The sequence below is a fragment of the Babylonia areolata genome, chromosome 1 (genome assembly GCF_041734735.1).
Source record: "Babylonia areolata isolate BAREFJ2019XMU chromosome 1, ASM4173473v1, whole genome shotgun sequence".
In the NCBI taxonomy this organism is placed as follows: Eukaryota; Metazoa; Mollusca; class Gastropoda; order Neogastropoda; family Buccinidae; genus Babylonia; species Babylonia areolata.
Genome location: NC_134876.1, coordinates 80,494,113 through 80,500,538, shown reverse-complemented (window position 1 = coordinate 80,500,538; position 6,426 = coordinate 80,494,113).

The following is a 6,426-nucleotide window of genomic DNA, read 5'->3' as shown; positions in this document are numbered from 1 at the left end:
TATTTGGCCATCTTTCCACTTTGTTTCCCATTCATGGTTTCCACGGCATATCCTGTGTCACATCAGAGTCGATCTTACTTTATTTCATTTTGATTCATATCTTATTTTTCAACGTACGCAAAACAAATGCTTACTTGCTTGCATTATATGATTATGCATTAGATTTTGAATCTACTTAATAAATCCCAAACATTATCTTGGGCTTGACAACCGGCAAATGGTACATATATATTCTTTAACAGATCCAATAATCCAATGATTAGACCTGTACTACAGTGTTTGTCAACTTTGTGTTACCCAGTCTCATATTTTTTCAATTACTTTGATAGCTGCAGATCACCTGATTTTAAATCTCCGTCATGAAAATTGTAACTTAATTTCCTGGATACTTAACATAGCGTCTGCAAATGTTCTGCTTTTGTACGTACAATTTACCGCGAAAACGTCGTTGCTGTTCATAAAACTTACGCAGCCTTGGTTGTTTTTTTAACTGTCGTCTGCTTATAGCGTTGAGCTGTGACGTCACATAGATTGGGTGCATGTGCACGAGCCCACTTCACTGTAAGCTTATGCGAGAGAGAGAGGAAGAGGGAGAGAGAGCATCCTTAGTATTTTCAGATTTTTCTAAATCATTACAAAATATACTTTCTGGAAAATATGTGCTAGGAAGTTCCTCCTTCTATCGCTAAATTATTTAGTTATTCATTCAAAATAGTGATTTCCCTCTTGCCGCCGATCTCTTCCTTTCTCGTTGATTACTTTGTCGATTCAGTTGTTTTAAATATTATGCCTCTCTCTCTCTCTCTCTCTGTGTGTGTGTGTGTGTGTGTGTGTGTGTGGTGCCTTTGTATACGTGAATTGCCAAAATTAATAACTAGCATTATTTTGGCTATCGAAGCCTTTTTCCTTTTTTTTTATTTTTTTTTTTATTTTTTAAATAAATGAAAAAAATACGTTTAATATTTTGGTCTGCATTTGTATATACATTGTATTATGATGTAATGTTGTTTATCTATGATCAATCAGTCTATCTATCTATCTATCCATTTTATCTTCATATGAGAACTTGGTCGACTGGTAAACGCCAGAGGCATATTTTGGTTTTGGGAGGCTATGTGGATCGAGCTGACTGTTACTACGCAAGTTTTTTTTTTTTTTTTTTTTTTTTCTTCTTCTTTTTTTTCGGGTGGAAATCAAGGCTCATGGTTTGAAGAGTTCACCTTCACCCACAGTACCTCATGCAACCCACCCTCCGCCTACCTTATCCCTTACCTCCACCACCACCCTCACCCCATTAGTGTGGTCTGTCCTATTCGGTGGCTCAGATGCCATGAACCAAGAGTGCGCGAGCGCGCGCACGTGTGTGTGTGTGTATGTGTGTGTGTGTGTTGTTTTCTTTTTGGGTCCGTAGATTTCTCTGTTTTTCTGTCTGCTTGTGTGTTTGTCAGTGTGTCTGTATGTCTGTATGCCCGTGTCTGTCTCTCTTTCTCTCTTCTCTCTCAGCTTTTATTTGCTATATCCCGCTGTTGAAATGCCCTGTTCGGGGGCTCAGATTCAAGTTTCATGAATCTAGAGATTATTTTCAACTTTGGATTGTAGTTTGATATGCGTATCAGGTTTTAGGCTTCAAACTTTGTAAACGAACAAACAAAAGTGTGTGTGTGTGTGTGTGTGTGTGTGTGTGTGTGTGTGCGCGCGCGCGCACGCGCGTGTGGTTGTATGTGTGTGTATGTGTGTTTGTGTGTGTGTGTGTGTGTGTGTGCGCGCGCGCGCGTGCGTGTGTGATGGTCGCAGTCAGAAGCAGCCTAGCTGGTACATTTTAAAGATTAAAAGTCGCGTCATCACTCTTTGATGGCCGTTATGTGCTAAGAGTGGGTTCAAAATCACTATCACAACGTACATCTTAGTATTGGACAACAGTCATGTAAGTTCGTCAGAGACCGAGTTCTTCCAGATTAACCAACCATGCAAAAGCAATGCACCCAGGTTACAACCGGTTTGAATTCATGTCAGTTATTTTTAGGTTCTTTTCACAAGACTTCCTCCCATGAAACCCCTTCCATAATGCCCCCCTCTCTTTCTCTCCCTCACATTTCCTGTCTCTCATTATATCCCCTATGTACTTTGGACTGCCCCTTTGGACTAACAGGTCAACAAATAGCTTAGTTTACACGAATCATCTTACACACAGATCTCCAGTGTAGTGTGTTTGCAGAATTATTTCACACACACAACTGCCACCTTGAACTCACCGAAACTGAGACATATCAGCTGTTTTAGATGCTTCAGTGCACTGGTTCATTTCTGTAAACGAGATAACAATACGTTGATAGTCCATAGAGAGGTTCAAGGTTTTCTTAAGTGTTTGATATCCTTTGGTATTTTACTATATTATTTGGAATTCTTGTGATGTAACACAACAGAAGAAAAAACATTAAGCCAATCAATGTCATTCTAAAATACATTTTGAAATTTTGCCCTAGAAGGAAACTGCTGAACAGTCATAAAAAGGGGGTGTTGCCATCAAAGGGTCTGCACCTGCTATCATGGCAGTTTTTATATGCTACCCATACTTAGAATTGAATGAAACTGAAACATGGGTGTGTGTGTATGCACTGGAGCATTTCACCTTGACTTAGACACATGTGTATTCATTCTAAGTTTGTTCTTTGGTATGTATAAATGTGTACATGTACATAAATTGGAGTGTGTGTGTGTGTGTGAAAATGCATGCATGTGTGTGTGCACATGTATATATGTATATATACTGTCTCAGTGTACATGTGCATCGAAACAACTGATTAAACAAAGGAATACAACACTAGAAAAATCACAGATCTTTATTCAACATTTTAACATGTTCATTAAGCAAGCCATTAACAATCATTATGTACAAGCCATTCACCATTTCATGTGTACATTAAAGTTGTGTCAGGTGAGAGAGAGAGAGAGAGAGAGAGAGAGATAGAGAGAGTATAAAACAAGAAATGTTAAGTTTTTTCATAAAATAACAGCAGCAGAAATTGTTTTTCTTAACACACACCATCAACAAAAGTAAAGTGTGTTGGGGAAATCTACCAACACTGGGCCCTGTTATGTGTTTCGTTCTGTCATAACTTTATTTCAGTTTGGTTGATTGCCCAGACATTTTCATGTAACCCTGAATCAGAATGTCCACAAGAATATAGAATATCTGACTGAAAGTGGCTGGGTCTGGGACATGGCTGCAGTCAGCATACAGGATAGTAAAACAAAACAAAACCAAAAAATGCTGTATATCTGGAGCATTAGGGACGGTTTGCTTTATTTCAGATCTTGTGAGTGCTATGTCAAATCAGTTTCTTGGGATTTAATTTTTTAACCTTAAACATTTTAAAGTTTACCTAAAAAATGGTCAACCCTTTGACAATTTTGACAACCAATAGTTTTTCCAAGAAAATGAAAATGATGGAAGTGTGAAGTGAATTTCACTGCTGAAGGTGAAGGTGGTTTTCCAGTCTTTGCCACAACATGCATTATGACAATACAAAATTGTCAACATCACAAGCACTCACAAAAGAAATCAAAGTTTGACAGTAATACTTTAGGTCTTATTGGATTCATAATAAAAATCAATAAGTGTTTTTATCATAATTTTTTATATCTATTATATAGGTAAATCTGGAAGATGGGGATGGGTTTGGTAGGTAAATTATCAATGTAAAAAAGAAGGGGAAAAAAAAGAAAAAAAAAAGGAAATCGAAAATGAAAACAGAACATTATTAACAAGGCGGTGGGAAATGATGTATGTTAAATATGATTATTGTACCATTAGGAAATATATCATTTCATCCACATTATCATCATTCTGTTATTTTTTTTATTTATTTTGAGAAGACTTTGTGAAGATAAATCCTTTACAGAAGGTACTAGAAATGACTCGAAGTTGTTAACAAACACATGACTGGCAGTTGTTAACAAAACAGACAACAGGGAAATATGAGGGGTTGTGGTGGAGGTGGGAGGACAATAGGGAAAACAAGACAAAGGGAAAAAACGAAATCGCATTCAGTAAATTTCAACACAACCTTCCTGACCAGTATACAACTTTCTGCAAGGCTCAGGAGGATGAAAGAGTAAAGGCAACAGGTATATTAAGTCAAGCTGTTCTAACTCTTATTCTAAGAAACCTCCCAGGCTGCATAGCTCTTGCTTTTCCAAAAAATATGTGACCTGTTCACACTCAAAATTACTTTGGGAACATTCTCATGTTCTTTTAAAATGGAGAATGAACAGCCAACAACTGAGAAATGAGAGTAATATTCATGAACTGATCACCCTTTATGATTCCACCACACACTCATGCACAATCTTGTCACAGCATTTTATACACAATACGCTTGTGTGCATGTTCACACACAACACGCATAATTATTCCTTTCGATCAGATTTGTGATCTGAGGAAAATCCAATAGGATGGTGATAAATTGTGAACTTGTTCAAAAATTGCTCATTCTCTCTCTTACACACATACATTTGCGCACACATACTTAATGATGATCAAGATATCAAGATATATATATATATATATATATATATATAATATATATATATATTGGTAGGCATGGTAAAAAAACAACAACAAAAAACAACAACACATGTCCACATGTTCACCTTCCTCCAGTTAAAAACAACAACAGAATTATAGCAAATCAAAATATATTGCTAGTGGAGTGATGGCTTAGAGGTAATGCATCTGCCTAGGAAGTGAGAGAATCTGAGCGCACTGGCTCGAATCCCACAGTCGCCAGTATTTTCTCCCCCTCCACTAGACCTTGAGTGGTGGTCTGGACGCTAGTCATTTGGATGAGACAATAAACCCAGGTCCCGTGTGCAGCATGCACTTAACACACATAGCAACAAAAGGGTTGTCCCTGGCAAAATTCTGTAGAAAAATCCACTTTGATAGGAAAACAAATAAAATTGTAGGCAGGAAAAAAAGAAGAAGAAACCCCCCCCAAAAAAAACAGTTAGTGCTCTCAATGATGTGATGCGCTCTCCCTTGGGAGAGCAGCTTGAATTTCACATAGAGAAATCTGTTCTGACAAAAAAAGACTCATACAATAATACTATACAAAATAATATAAACTTTTAACAAGGTAGCAAACAGCCATGAACACTGTATCATTACACCAGAGTTAAACATGAACATTTTGCTTCACAGATGTAATACTGTAAGCATACCCTTTCCTTCCTTTCTTTCATAAACATGTGAATAATATCTCCTCACATCACGGAAAGATAAGTAAAACTAGACGTAAAACAAACAAACAAAAAAACAAAAAACAAATAGAAAAGTAAAAGACCTAGATCTATAACACATTTTATCTGCACAATAAACCCAAGATGTTCAAATCACAAAGTATCAGGTCATTCAACAGCTAAAGAAAGCATTACATGTACTGAACTGTGGCTCACAACCTGGTATGGACGCAAACAGATGTGTCTTACGAAACAAAAGTGGGTGCAGCAGCAGTTCGCTTTCCTGGGTCTGGGTCTCCTGCTGTGATATATATATCTATAAAATTATATCAGTTACACTGAGATCCCTATCCTTTCACTTTGCCTGCCTGCACCACCACCCTTGTGGCTGAAACAACCAGTGCCACAGATGTGGGTCCTGTGTCTAATCACTGGCCTGTACAATGACATCAGTCTTTTCATAACCAGGCCACCACCACCATGTTCATTGTATTTCTCATTGTGTTTGCATGACATTCCTATTTGTCCATGCAGAATGAAGAAAAATAAAGCAACGAAACATTTCTACTTGTCAATTTAACAACCAGCTAAAGAAAACAATCCAAAATATCAACGTAAACTGTGAATTAAGTGTCTAACTATTAAAGATGTACACTAAATTTTCCCAACATTGCTACTTTAGGCACCCTTGTACAACTGAGACTGAAATGAATGTTTGTTTCAACAAACTTATTTGACCAATAATTAATATAGGCAAATAACTAAATAAAGATAGTGAGAGGGATTGAAATGTATCAGAATCAGTCTACAGAACACAACAACAACAATAAAAACAACAACAACAACAACAAAAAACACCAACACAGGAAACAGAAGCGAAGGCTGAAAAACAGTGCAAGTCACCGTTCTTGTGGACACACTCCTTTCCCCTATAAACTTTACTTGTCTATTTATTTGTTGTGTCTGTGGCCAAGCTTCTTAACATAAAACAAAGCACTCATGACTTTACTGTGTATGAAGATGACATCATGTAGTTAACAGTTAGTATTGTCAGTCAGTATCACTCTGCACCAAACTACCATTAAGGTCAGTAGCCAAATTCAAGACAACATTCCTCTTGTTATTTCTGTTATTCACTAACACATTAACTAGCCTAGACAACATGACAGTGACACTTGAGTTGCA